Below are 14,445 nucleotides of genomic sequence, written 5' to 3'. Positions count from 1 at the left end.
TCAAGCTGTATGTGCATGTTGAATATCACATTGATTTCATAATTCATTTTAGAATTTGTGTGTGCGTAACTTTCCGACTGTGATAAAATCTCCAGACCTGTGATAGTGTCCCTTTCCTAGCCACTCCCTTTCCTAGCTGGAGCTGGGATTATAACAAACTAAGAAATAAGCTGCCTTTCCCTAATAGCAGTGCAGACCATGGAAGCATAACTTGTGATGTTTCAGAGTATGACATGGAATGGTTTTATGATATGTTATATGAAGAATATGTGATTCTGTTCACTGGGGATGGAGAACTGGATGTGATTAAGGTAAGACCAGAATCACTTATATACTAGGGCTTTCTTATATTACCACACAGATTCCTTGAGCCGAACGTTTTTGCCCTTAAATTCGCACTGAAATGCTCTCAGCCAGGAACATGCAGACGCAATAAAGCAACAGGAGTCAGAAATCCAAAGATTGTTGACAGCTGACAACTAAATGTCAAAACAAAAGTGCTTTCACAATTTGAATCCTGTGACTCCAAATACTTCCTTTTACTGGTGCTCCAGCCTGTAACCTCCTGTAGGAGGTTATTATTAGGAGGCCATAAAAACAGTATGACGCAGTCTTTTTTAATGTGGCTCACCTGATAGGTAGTTGAAAGAGAATGTTGAAAGGAAATGGATTTAAAATTCAAATCTTTTACAAATCCAGTACTTCCCTGAGATTTCTGAAAATATTTAAGACCTAGGCAATAAAGGCGGAGGACCATTTCACACAAGCTACATTCTAAAGTCACTGCTTAGGGCAGAATCTATTATATCTGACTTTTCCTTGAACAGTTAGGAAAATGTCATGACAGGCATAGAAATGTCCAACATGATGAGTGTTTTCTTTCACTGTAATAGCAGATAAAGTATTTGTTTTATTTTTACTGTTTTAGTGCGAGGACAGAAGTAATGTATTATAATAGACATTTCTTTATTATTTATTTACATGTTTAGTCAGTGCCGAGATTCAAATCCACTGCTACATGGGTACTACACAAGTGCTCTACCCATAAGGACACCTCTAGCAGACTGTATATCTTTAAAACAACATGCCAGGGCCCTAGAGAGACAGCTTAGCAGTGAATAGCACTAGCTGCTCCTGCAGAAGTCCCAGGTTGCATTCCCAGGACCTACCTGACCACGCCCAACTGTCTGTAACTTCAGTTCCTGGTGATCTGACTCTTCTCTACTGCCCTCTGTGGTCACTGCATTTATCTAGAACACATATCTACATACATGCGGGCAAAAAGTACGCATACATGAAAATCAATAAATCTTAAAAAAGAAACTAGCTATCAGAAAGATTCTCTTGCTTTAAGAGTCACAAAGGAATTGAGGAGGTGGACTAGTTTTTTGTCTTAGTTTTGCTTCATGTTACTGCCAAAAGCAATTGGAGGGGGGCTTTATTTCAGTTCTGAATTCCAGGATATAGTCCATCATCCTAGGCACCCACTGCTGAAGGAGCTGGAGAGAACTGATTACACTGTAGCCATAGTCAGAGAAATAGATACATACTCGGGTTCTGGATTTTATCTTTTTATCACCACAGGACCCAGCCCATGGAATGGTGCTACACACATTCAGAAGTCTCCACTCCAATTAACTGAATTAAAAATAATCTCTCACAGGCATGCCCAGAAGCCGACCTGATCTAGACAGTTTCTCGCTGAGACTCCCTTCCTAGGTGATACTAGATTGTATCAAGTTGACAAGCAAAACCAACCATCACAACTTTCTGCGTTCTAAGTGGTGAGAGCCAAGTCCAAGTGTGGTTGCTCATATATGGCCAGAGTCAGACTGGCAGTCTTCTTTTAGTCCTTAAGGAAAGAAAGGGTCATCTCACTTCATTCTAGAATCTATTCTCATTATTAGAGCTAAACAATACTTGTCGAAGATCAGCAATAACTGCCTTATTGCTTCATTCAATGGATTTACTGTGACCCAAACTTAAGGTGAGTTCTTGTTACAGTATGTGGCCATATCAATGCACTAGGTTTCCAACACAACAGACTCCTCCTTTCCTTCTTCTATGAGCACCCTTTAATTTCCATTAACAGAACCTATTCCCTCTTTAAGATGCTAAAGTTAGAATGGTACTCTACTCCCTCTCTTTAACTGAACTTCTACATAACAATGGTAGCAAGCAGCATTGGAAAACCATTAACTTGTGTATTTGTAGCCCAGATCAACTGTTTGGAGTCTACACACATGTACCTACTACCAACATAGGAATGCAAGGGCCCAACATAAATGAGAAAACCAATTCATAATCTCACACCTGAGTTTGCTTTCTAGTATCCATTTGAATGGACGCTTCATTTTAATAGATGATACCACTCTCCATTTATACCACCTAGGAATATGATGTTCATCCCTGATACACATGCCTTCCTTTATCTATATCTAAATCTACTTCTATCTACCTATCATCTATCATTCTTTATTTCTCTCTCCCCCTTCTACCCCTCTACATAACATCACAGCTTCTTTCACCTGGATATCTGCAAGAGTCTCAAAGGATCTAGACAACTTCTGCATATTGATTCAAGAATACACAGGATATAAGAAATTAAATCTGGAGAGATTTGATTAAAGTCTCAAATGGGCCCACCAAGATGATTGAAACTGTAGTGGAGAAGAGAACCAACTCCCCAAAACTACCCTTTTACTTTCACGTGTGCAGTGGAACACATCACACACACACACACACACACACACACACACACACACACACACACACACACGGCTGTGTAGGCCCCATGCTTGCTGCTTCAGTGTCTGTGGGTTCATGTGAGTTTGCTCAGTCGATTCAGAAGGACTTGTTCCCTGGTGTCCTCCATCCTCTCTGGCTTCTTACATTTTTTTATGCCTCCTTTTCTATTGAGTTCCCTTAGCTCTGAGGGAAGTATTTGATGGACATCCTATATTTAGAGCTGTATATTCTAAGATCTCTCTCTCTCTCTCTCTCTCTCTCTCTCTCTCCTCCCTCCTCCTCCCTCCCTCCCCCCCCTCTGTGTGTAAAATATCTTTCTTTTGGTTTCTATATTTGTTCCCTTATGCTATAGTAGGAAGCCTTTCTGATGATGAGAATACAACACCAATCTATGAGTATAACAGAATATCATTAGTAGATATTTTATTGTTTCTTTTTGTAAACCAGCATTATTTCATTTTACCCCAGGTCTCTGAGCTATCTAGTCTCTGATTCTTGGTCTGTCAGTGTCAAGCTTGGGTTCTGTCTTGTGGCGTAGGCCTTAATCAAACCAGACTTTGGTTAGCTACTCCCACAAGTTCTATACCACCTAGCATATCTTGCAGGGAGGACATATTGTAGGTGAGAGCATTTGTGTTTGAGGTAATGCTTACCTTTCAATTTGAATAGACTTATAACGCCTAGCAGAACAAAAGCAGTGATTAAAATATATCTTATATTTAAATATCTGTATAATGTTTTATTAGCACCTCATCCCCTATGAGACTCTAAGCTACCTAAGAGGACTTAAGAGGAGTGAAGCTGTTGATCATGGAGTCCCAGCATGAAAAAGAAAATGGCTAGAATTTTCAAACTAGAAAATCCTTAAGTTCTGCACTTGCATTCTTCCTTTACTTTTCTGGATTCCCTCCCCCTGTACATAAATTTGCATCCATTAGCACAGCTTTAGGCAAAGCATAGAACAGTACTATAGAACCCAGAATAATTGACCAGGGGCCGTACTGGTAAGTGGCTATAAGTAGGGCCATTGTATTTTTAGAAAATGCAAAACTGTTTCTTCCATTATGGCTTCAATAGAGAGGAACACTGTTGGGGCTTCCCCAAATCTTTGGTGAGCAGGTAGCTTTTTTTGACCTTGCTCATATCCTAGCAGGGAGAACTATGACCCATGTAATGCTGCACCAGACTACTTCTCTATGTTCTGTCTTTCAGCTTGGCAAATCATCATTTTCTGAAGTAGTCCCTCCCAACGCTCCTTCATAGCTCACACTGGAACAAAAAGTGGCCATTTCATATAATGTTAAGAACTGTGGCATTGGCCATATTGAGTCTCTCCTTATAAGGTTTTCTAGAATCTTTTCTGTTTTGTTATGGTACTAGGATGGAATTTAGGCCTGTTACATGCTGGTCAATTTGCCCTACATATACAACTCAAATGCGTTAGAATCTGTAAGTATGATGTGTATAATGACTTTTTTTAGTATAAAAGTTATTTCAAATTTGCAAAACCATTGTTTATATACAAATTATAGGTAAAGGTCTCTTTTGAACATTTGTATATCTCTCTCTTCCTTCCTAGTCTGGTCTTTCTCACTCACTTTTTTGTTCCTTCTCTCTCTGTGGATTGATTGACTATAGAAAGGGTACCTGAGGCTCACTGAGATCCAAGGTCATCATGAATGCCACTATTGTTGTCTGCTTATTACCTTCGGGGCTCTGGCCAACCCACACAAGGTTTGGGATCCAAACTCCTATTAAGCAGTTATTAGCAGCAAATATTCACTCAGGGTGAACCAGATAGACCTCACCGAGGCATTATTAAAATGCTAACCTTAGGGGACCTCATTACAGATACAGCATGTCAGTATCCACACAACACCTGTTCCATGTTTGTGCTGTTCTCTGGACCAAACTGCACGTAGTTTCATGGCACCCTGCTTCTTCATGTGTTCCTGACATTTCTCCAGGAGTCTTCTTGCTATTTTATCTTCCCCCGAGCTCTTTTCATTCTACTGACATTTTAAATTTCAATGATTCTGACACTGATCTTTGGCTAATTGTTCCCATTAACCCTTCTATTTTATGGCTTAAAATCAATATACATTTTTATTAAAGGCTTGGGGAAAAGAAAAGGTTCTGTCAACTTCCTATATATAAATGCATTTTATCTACTCCAGGCACATCTTTCTGCTACTTATTGAATCGAATGTTCTTTAACTCGATTATAGGTGAAATTTCCACATCTCTTTTCTTGCCCATGGGACTCATTATTCAATATTGCATTTTCCTGCCCTACAGTAAACAGCATGCATAATAGCATTAGACTGTTTGCAAGGCAGTCCCTAAACAAGCAGTGATTGAATCAAATGGACCGAAAGTTCAACATTTCATAGGGTCACAAAACTATGAGGGATAGAAAACTAGTTTGTCCTCTCTTAGCTATGAGCCCAAAAAAGCCAGTCAATCATAATGGGGATATAGAAGCATCAAAAAATATCACTTCTTAAGCAGGGTCAGATGACCTTGAAGACAGATCAATAAGGAATCCTTAGACCTATTCCAGAAGTGTGTTAGAAGGACTCATTGAACTCAAAGCCAGAGTCTGACTAAGAAGAGTTGAGACTTGGCTGAAGATTCTGAATTTTTAACGTGCCAGGCATGCTGATGTCAAAGATCCTGGACTATCCTTTCGAGGAAGAAAACTGTAGAGTTGTTAGAAAAGACTAGCCAGTGACTAGCCACCAGCCGGGCAGATGTCTCAATGAGTAAAGCACTTTCTCAACAAGCAAGAAGATCTGAGTCTGTATCCCCAGAGCCCACACAAAGCTGGGTATTGTAATGCGTGGGCTGTAATCCTAGCACTCCTGTAGGCATAGAAGATATGGAGCCAGGAGAATTTCTGGTATCCATAGCAGTAAACAAGAGATCCTATTTCAAATAAGATGGGTGATAAGGACTGACACATGAGTTAGTCCTTTCAACTCCACAAGTGCACTATGGCATACACATATATTCACACACATGGGAGAGAGAGAGAGAGAGAGATTGATTCTAGGCCAGGTTTAACATATACAATACCAAATCATTGTTTGGATATGTAGAAAGGTATCAATAAACAAACTAGTTTTTGTCATGAAACATGTTCATTTTACACGTGGGTAATTTAAGTGTAGTATTTTCCAGCTGCGCATGCTCCTGAAATGTACCGATTCTTAGTGGGGTTAGCATAACTAATAGAGGGCACACTTGGTATATCATAACAGGGGCATTACATAGGTAAGGACTCCCATTGAGCAAGTACCGTCAGGTACCTCAATTAGCAAATCTAGAAGAAGGGTCGATAGACCCATTTCTCCTAACTTTCCTAGGGAAGGAAAGGCTAAAATACAAAGCATATTTCAATCTTTCTTTTCTACTTGCAGAGGAGCTAATGACATGCACAGTTTCAAAAATGGATCCTCCAACGGGGAGTGTGTAGACAAAAAGAAAACGTACTTGGTGGAAGACAGCTTACTGTTATCTCAGAAATGTGTCCTGGAAATGAAGCATACAAAATAAGATGGGAACTCAGTCATTATACAGTCAGGACCGTATAATGTAGTCATTACTTATCTGGTTGTTCTGACAAAGGCAACTATTGAAGAAAGGGTTTACTTTGGCTTAGAGTTCCAGGGTATAGAACCCATCCTGGTGTAGAAGCATGAAAGTAGGAAAGGGAGGTGGTGGGCCACATAGCATCCCGTTAAGAAGCAAAGAGGAACGAAGGGCGGTGCTCTACCAACCTTCTCTTTTTTTATTCAGTCAAACCCCCAACCCATAGGATGGTGTCCATCACAGTCAAGCTGTGTTTTCTTACCTGCATTAGCTTAATGGAGAAAATCCTTCAAAGATATCCCATAGGTTCTCCCCACAATGGGATTCTAAACACCATCAAGTTGACAATGAAGAATTAACTAACACCAATGAAAGTGGAAATGGCTTCAGCCTTATTGTTTGGAGGACTAGCTGATGTACAATTTATCTGTGTTGTGTCATGCTGCGGTTTGGAGGACATACCACTAAGCACATTAACTTAGCAGTAAAAAAAAAGAGGGCATACAGTGGCCTGTATTTGGTGGGGTCTAGCTCTTAGAATTGTTTATGTGATCACTAGTAGAAAATGACACTTTGGCATTCAGCTCTGAAAAATTAATTCAGATGTTTAATGCAAATCAGTAGAACTGTTTAATCTTTTAAACCCATGATCCAAACAAATTATTCCAGAGACCAATTATTCAATATTGGAAATTTCTCCAGAGAGAGAGAGACAGAGAGACAGAGACAGAGACAGAGACAGAGACAGAGACAGAGACAGAGACAGGCAGAGACACAGAGAGATACAGAGAGGCCTGAAAAGGTATTATCTAAATTTCATGGCCCTTGGAAAGAGAAACTACTTCCCCAAAATCTCTCCTGAAAACCACTCTTTTTAAGCAAATAGGTATCATTTGTGTGCTCATTAAATGGATTTTGCTTTACTGGGTCTGTGAAATCAATCCCTTTGTTGCTTACCCTTTTCTCGATAATGTACCTACCAACTTGTTCTATTGGAAATGGATCCTCTTAGGCTAGGGGACCAAACAACCTTAGGATGGAGAGAGGCTATATATCCAGATGATGATTATTTCCAAAGAAATGTCACTGAAATGCAGACAGGAAAAGCAGGGGACTTTTTTGTTTGTTTGTTTCTTTGGCACAGCATCTCGCCTGGCACTCTTAAGGTGAGAATAAAAGGGCAAGTTTGCATCTACAAATAGCCACTGAATTAAATCAGTAACTCTTCTGGGCTTTGCTGCCAATGGAGAGATTAGATTTTTTTTTTTTTTTGCTCCCAAATGAGGTAAGTGGTGGGCTGTTCTAAGAGAGGGCTCTTGGATTAAACACATCTTTGAATAGGTGGTAGTGTCCTCAGAGCATTCTAGAAGGAATTTACCTGAATAATTATGAAATAAAAGATTTGTGGAATTCACATATTTGCAAATTTAATCCCTTTTCACAAATCATTACAATGACTTTAATTCCAAAATGATTCAAAGATCATAAAATGACAAAAATGGTTAGGATATGGGTTGGAGAGATTGCTTAGTGGTTAATATACCTTGTGCTCTTCCAGAGGACCCACGTCCAGTGCCCAGCACCCACATCAGTCCAATCACCAACAATATGTAACTCCAGTTCCCAGCTTTTGTTGCCATTTCTGGCCTCCATGGGCACCCACACATGTATGTTCATAACTAAAGAGAGAAATAAATAAAAATAAAAACAAAATATTTATATTTTAAAATTTTTATTTTACTTGTGTGAATATTTGTCTACATGTATGTGAATAATCTACCATGTGATTAGAATGTTCAAAGAAGTCAGAAAAGGACATCGGATCTCTTGAAACCGGCGTTACAGATGATTGTAAGCCACCTTATGAGTGCTGGGACCCAAACCTGCGTATTCTGCAAAAGCAGCAAGTGATTTTAATTACTATTACATCTCAACAGCCCCTAAAAACAAAATCTCAACATAGATTGTGATAAAATTTATGCGAAGAAAGCAGGGTGTATATATGTGTGTATATGTTTGAATCCATAATTACTCAGAAAATATAATTCAAAAAATGTTTAATCTTTCCAGAGAGATGCAACATTCTGAAAGCATACTTAATTAACAGCAATTGTCTTCATGGTAAAATATGTATTTCTCTGCTTTTCTCTTTCCTTATTTTTTTAAATGAGCTTATCATACCTCTGCTTTTTATAATTAAAATTTGATGAAAGACATTAAAAATTAATTATAAAAACAAGTTGAATTATGACTTGTACCAGTTACTTAATTTCCTTCGGTACATCAAGATTGTTTTAAACCAATATCAAAAGTAAAGTTGTGAGGCATTATCACTGAGTGCAACAGAACAAAAGCTTTTTATCTATCTATCATGGTGTCTTTCATGTCAGACATTCCATGTCTTTGTCACTGCTCTCTTACCTTTTCAAGTAGATACTTGGGCTCATTCCTCAAAGCCAAGATCTCAAAACCAGAGTTCTTTTGGCTTGTGTGCCCAGTGGACCATGAATAATTATAGCCTTAGTTCTCCCCACAACAGCCCCATGGTAACTTGCTTTGTTAGACACTAACTTAGATATTACTTGGAATTTTAGAGGTGTGCTGCTTGCTCTGTTTACAGCCTTACTGTCTGTCTTCAATACAACCCACTCTCTGCATACAACTTGCTGGAGTTTACCCTTTCTACCCCCTCAAAAAATTAGGACAGCTCCCATTTTATCCAATACCACCAAATAAAGGCCTATGAGAGCAGTTAGAGACATTCGCAGTTTAGCCAACATTCAATGCTCGAACACTTTATATTTTTGGTTGTGAGCCTAGCCTTTAACGGCTGAGCCATCTCTCCAGCCCGCTCGAACACTTTATAACAGTTACACGTATCGCCATGTTGATTGATGATCAACATAAGGTAGATTTAGAAGTACCATGGAATCATACCTATACATGTCTATGAGGGAGTCTATGCACTGGTTTAATTGAGGTGAGAAGATCTACCCTAACTATGTATGGTACCGTTCTATGGGTTCAGGTTCTAGACTGAATAAAAAGGAGCAAGTGAGCTAAGTAGTAGTATTCATCTTCCTGTTCTTCCTGATTGTGGGTAAAACACAATCAGCCACTTTTAACTCCTTCCATTATTACTTCCCCTTCATTAAGGACTGTGCCCTTGAATTTTGAGCCCAAATGAATCCCGTGTTCCTTGATTTTGTCAGCATATTTGATAACAGTAACAAGGAATGTCATTATCACAATATCATTGTGGAAAATAATAAAGAATTCTGTCTCTCTATTGTCTAACGATTACCCCTTTGAAGCCATATTGGGCATGTTCCCTTTTCTTTGGAGTGGTTATCTTTCAAGCACGACAGACTCACTAAAAAACTGTCTAGAGTGGGTCTTGCTGGCCCCCATTTAGTCATCTTTGTATGAATGAGATGATTATGTTTTGTTGTTACTGTTTGTTTTGGATTTTAATTGGTTTGTTGGTTGACTAGTTTTAGTTTTGGTCCCCTCCCAGAAAGGTTTTTCTTGTTTGTTTTTGTACAAACAATTTTACCCATATATTCAAGATGCTCCTCCTATGAAAGGAAAGCCTGTTAAAGAAAGTGCATTTCCTTAAAGAGCTGTGTCATACCATCCTTTAGGTCCTGTGCTAGAAAAATAAATATAGTCTCAAGTGATCCCTTTAAATTGTATTCTTTAGTATCATAAAGGTAGGTTAGCACCGTGTCATAGGTCTGCACATTTTTGACCTATGTTATAACTTGCAGAAGCAACCAGACTTAATCTGAGTTCAGTTTTTGATTCAATGTCTCATGTAGCCAAGGCTGGCTCCAAACTTTCTATGTACAGAACCCTGTAAGGTTGTGGATGGCACTAATGTGGTCAAAGGACAAGTTTGAGGAAGATTTTCTCTTTCTACCTTGTGGGTCCTGATGATCAAATTTGGGTCATCAGGATTTGAGGAAAGTGTCTTTACCCACTGAGACACCCAGGGACTAAATTAGTTATGTGAGAATGAGTTGCTCTAACTTAAGGCTGCCCTTTATGCTTGATAACTCCTATATATACCCACTTGCCTCTACTTTCTAACATGTTCTTACCACTCAAGAGTAATAACTACATCAAAGTGCAGCTTCCTGATTTTGGATTTCCAGTTCCTAGAACCCATGAACAGAATCAACTTCCTTCCCTTATGAATTGCCCATTTGAGGTACCCTGTTACAGCAACAAAAACGTACTGAGGCAACCAGCCTAGCACAGCACCAGCTCTACCTGGGTGCCTTTTGAATGTACATAATATTAAACCTCAGTTCAGAGGTACTGAGTCATAATCTGCATTTTCACAAGAGCCCCAGAGGATTCATTGGTTTAGTAGGAGTTGAAAGCCAACCAACAAACCAATTAAAACCCAAAACAAACATTAACAACAAAACATAATCATCTCATTTATACAAAGATGACTAAATGGGGGCCAGCAAGACCCACTGTAGATGGTATTTTAGTGAGTCTGTCCTGCTTAAAAGATAACCACTCCAAAGAAAAGGGAACGTGCCCAATATGGCTTCAAAGCTACCAAGCACTTTATTTGAAGCAAAGGCAGTCACCAATTGCTTATTTAGATGTGTTTAAGGATTCTGACTTCAGAATCATCTGCCCACTCGTCCAGGAAGAAGAGGAGCTCAGTTGCTCTCATGCTTCTATTGTGTTCAGCCCAATCACCATGTTACAAAAACATGCCGAGATAATGAAGAAAATAAGCATCCTGTATCCAGTGCTAGTTCATCACCACCAACACTATGAATTGTCAGGGTCATATCCGAAGAACTTTTTGTTTGGTTTGGTTGTTTGGTGTTTCAAGACAGGGTTTCTCTGTGTAGCCCCAGCTCTCTTGAAACTCATTAGGTTAACTAGGCTGGCCTGAAACTGAGAGATCCATCTGCCTCTGCCTCCCAAGTGCTGGGATTAAAGGCATGTGCCACCACCACCCAAAGATCTTGATGGGACAAAATAGCCACAGTTGATACATTACCTGACATGGCCCCATTGTTTGTCCTGAACTGCTCCCCTGTGCTGTCATTTTCCTGGGAGATCTAGCACTTTATCTAATGAGAAAGATCGCTGTTCTTATGCTGTATGCACTTAAGGAATCTGCACATATACATAAACTCTGATTGAAGGTGCATGACCATCAACTGAGCAAACTTTATTTATTAGGTACAAGCTTGCAAAGCCCTGTTCCAAGTAGAGAAGCAACTGGGTCCCTGACTTACTCTATTTTTAAATAGCAATGCATATTTAAGGTACAAGTTTACCATGTGGTGATTTTATTACACACTGATGCAATTTTATTATGTATTAAAGATACTTAGGCTCATAATTGATTAGAAAATCTTTTAACAATTGATTTTGGGGGCTGAGGAAATGGCTCAGTAAGTGGGCAAACTGAGGTTGACTACCAAGAGTCTCCAGATATCTGGGTGCAGAGGCGTCTGTAAACCCAGTACTCTGATGAAGAGATGGAGTGCAGAGACAAGACACTCCTCAGAAGGCTCACCCAGATAGCAGCCAACAATAAAGGGTCACATCTCAAATAACATAAAGGCAAAGGCTGACCCTTAAGCTTGTCCTCTGACTTCCATAGAACATTCTACCCATTATCAAATACATAAACACATATACAAACATACAGCACCCACAAAGGCACACATAAACTAGTTTTCTCTCCTGGTAATTTTAAAAGTTTTGTTCTAAATCTTCTCATCCGAGCCAGATCATCTGAAGCATCAGTGGACAGTTGGCACTTGCACGGGAAGTTGCTTGCTCCGGGTAAGCATTTGGCAATGGCTGCAGACAATTTTGATTTTCTTAACTGGGAAGGGATGAACCACATGTCTGAAAAAGGGCACCGATATTGTGAGATGCTACACAATGAACAGAGCAGCTTCTCAAACCAAGAATACCTTACTGTCAAAGGTCAATAGTCTAAGACCAAGGAAGATTTATCTGAGCTCAGAAATTTAAACTAGCTTAGAGCCAACTCTCTCCCTGCTCCCCTATCCTCCCCCCTTCTCTCCCTCCCTCTGTCCTACCCTCCCAGCCTGAATCATCTTCAGCTGATAAGTTGCCTCTTCCCATTAGAACCACACACATAAAGCCACACAATCACATGCTTTGGTGCTTATGTTTGACGAGAACTTTCTGTTCCTGACCACCTTGGTTTCTTCACAGAGTAGCAGAAAGCAAACCCAGGGTGATGATTTCACTGCTCCCTGTTGTTTTCCTTTATCATCCACTTCCTGAAGGTTTTGTTTTTGTTTCCAAGGCTCATATTTAGAAGGGATGTCAGCACTAATTTGGAAGCAATGTTGAGGAATTTCCATTACAAATACTTTTGTGTCCCATGCATTTGGCAATAATCTTCATCGGGATAGAGTGAAAACACTTTTCTTGCTGGTCTTAAAGTAGACATTCAAGATGCCTGAAAAATACATTTTCAAAGAAATGTAAAACAGGTTCTAAGAAAATCTTCTACACAAAAATATGCTGGATGAGAAAGTTAGTTGTCATGGTCACAGGATTACATTAAGATACACCTAGCTCCGTGGGTAAAGTGCTTGCTATGCAATCCTGAAAACATGAGACCCACCCATAGGATGCATATAAAAGATGGCCATGCTGGTGTTGGAAGGAGACAGAGACAATCTCTAGACCTCACTGTTGGCCATCCTAGCCAATCAGGGAGCCCCGTGGTCAGTGAATGACCGTCTCAAAGAATAAGATGATAGAGAAAGACACTCAACACCAACCTCTGTCCCCCGAAGCCACATATATGAATGTACACATGTGCACACATGCACATACCAAACCCACAGAAAAACACAAGATGACCTTAATGAGGTATACTTTGGGTGTTTCTGTGAAAGTGTTTCCAGATCAGATTAGCTAAGAGGGGAAGTTCTGTCCTGAGGGTGTGTGACACAAGTCTATGGGCTGTCATCCTTACCTGAATGCAAATGGGAAAAGGAAATACTCCAGAATTACCTTGCTCCATCCATCCCATGGTTTGCCCAGAGATGAATAGGTTCCCATCAGCACAGCTTCTGCTATGATGTTTTTCGCTAATGTAACAGCCTCTGTTCCCTTAAGCTGTGAGACAAAATAAACCTGTCCTCCTTCAAGTTGCTTTAGGGAGCTATTTCATCAGAACAACAAGAAAAGCTGCTATTACATAGTGCCCGGGGATGCAGTTCAGTTACAGAGGTCATAATTAGCATGCACATTGCTCTGAGTTTAATTCCCTGCTTTCCCTACAGCCACCCCTAAAAGAAAATGGCTGACCGGAACAAAATGAGTTTACCACATTAATTCTAGTTTACTTAAAGGTCCAAGCACCAATCTCAGGGCACTATACCATTGAGCTGCACGTTCAACCCCATCAGCAACTAACTGTTTCTACCTTATAGGCAAAATAACTGAAATGGTGAAACTATTTTGGTTGTCTTGATCCGTCTTTCTTCTGTTCTGCCACAGTTATTGACTCACTGCTTCATGGCCCATCAGAACATTTATCCTATCACACTGAATGAAAGATGGCCCAGTTTTGTGAGAAAAGTCAATTAAGATTGCTACACTAAATTGTTGGCCATTGTCACTTGTAACTCCTGATAATATCCCATAAGCCAACATCACACATCTTTGCCAAGGAACCTTCTACTATTTTCATTTCCTTGGGGAGTCAATTTCCTCGGGGGCCTAAAGTTCAAGGTAGATTAAATTCCCCAACCTATATCTGTTACTGTTTATCACTAGGATGGGGAGTCACAGGTACCCCCTTCAGAAGAAATGGGAATAGATACTAAAAGTATTGATGCTGTCGATCTTTCTTAATTTCTAAATGTTTTGGATGAGTTTGAGCTGTATTCTAAGCACACTGTCTCTAACTGATCCTTTTGGTTCTGTCCATTGACTTTGTAGAGAGTAAACCCTTTTCTTGGCTTAGTCCTTTGCCTCAACTCCCAGCTTCCACCAGTAAAGCTGCTTGTAACCCTGGATCCATTCCTCCTCCTCCTCCTCCTCCTCCTCCTCCTCCTCCTCCTCCTC

Source organism: Rattus rattus, chromosome X (assembly GCF_011064425.1).
Source record: "Rattus rattus isolate New Zealand chromosome X, Rrattus_CSIRO_v1, whole genome shotgun sequence".
Classification (NCBI taxonomy): domain Eukaryota; kingdom Metazoa; phylum Chordata; class Mammalia; order Rodentia; family Muridae; genus Rattus; species Rattus rattus.
The sequence above is the reverse complement of the archived record's forward strand: the minus strand, read 5'-3'. Positions refer to the sequence as shown.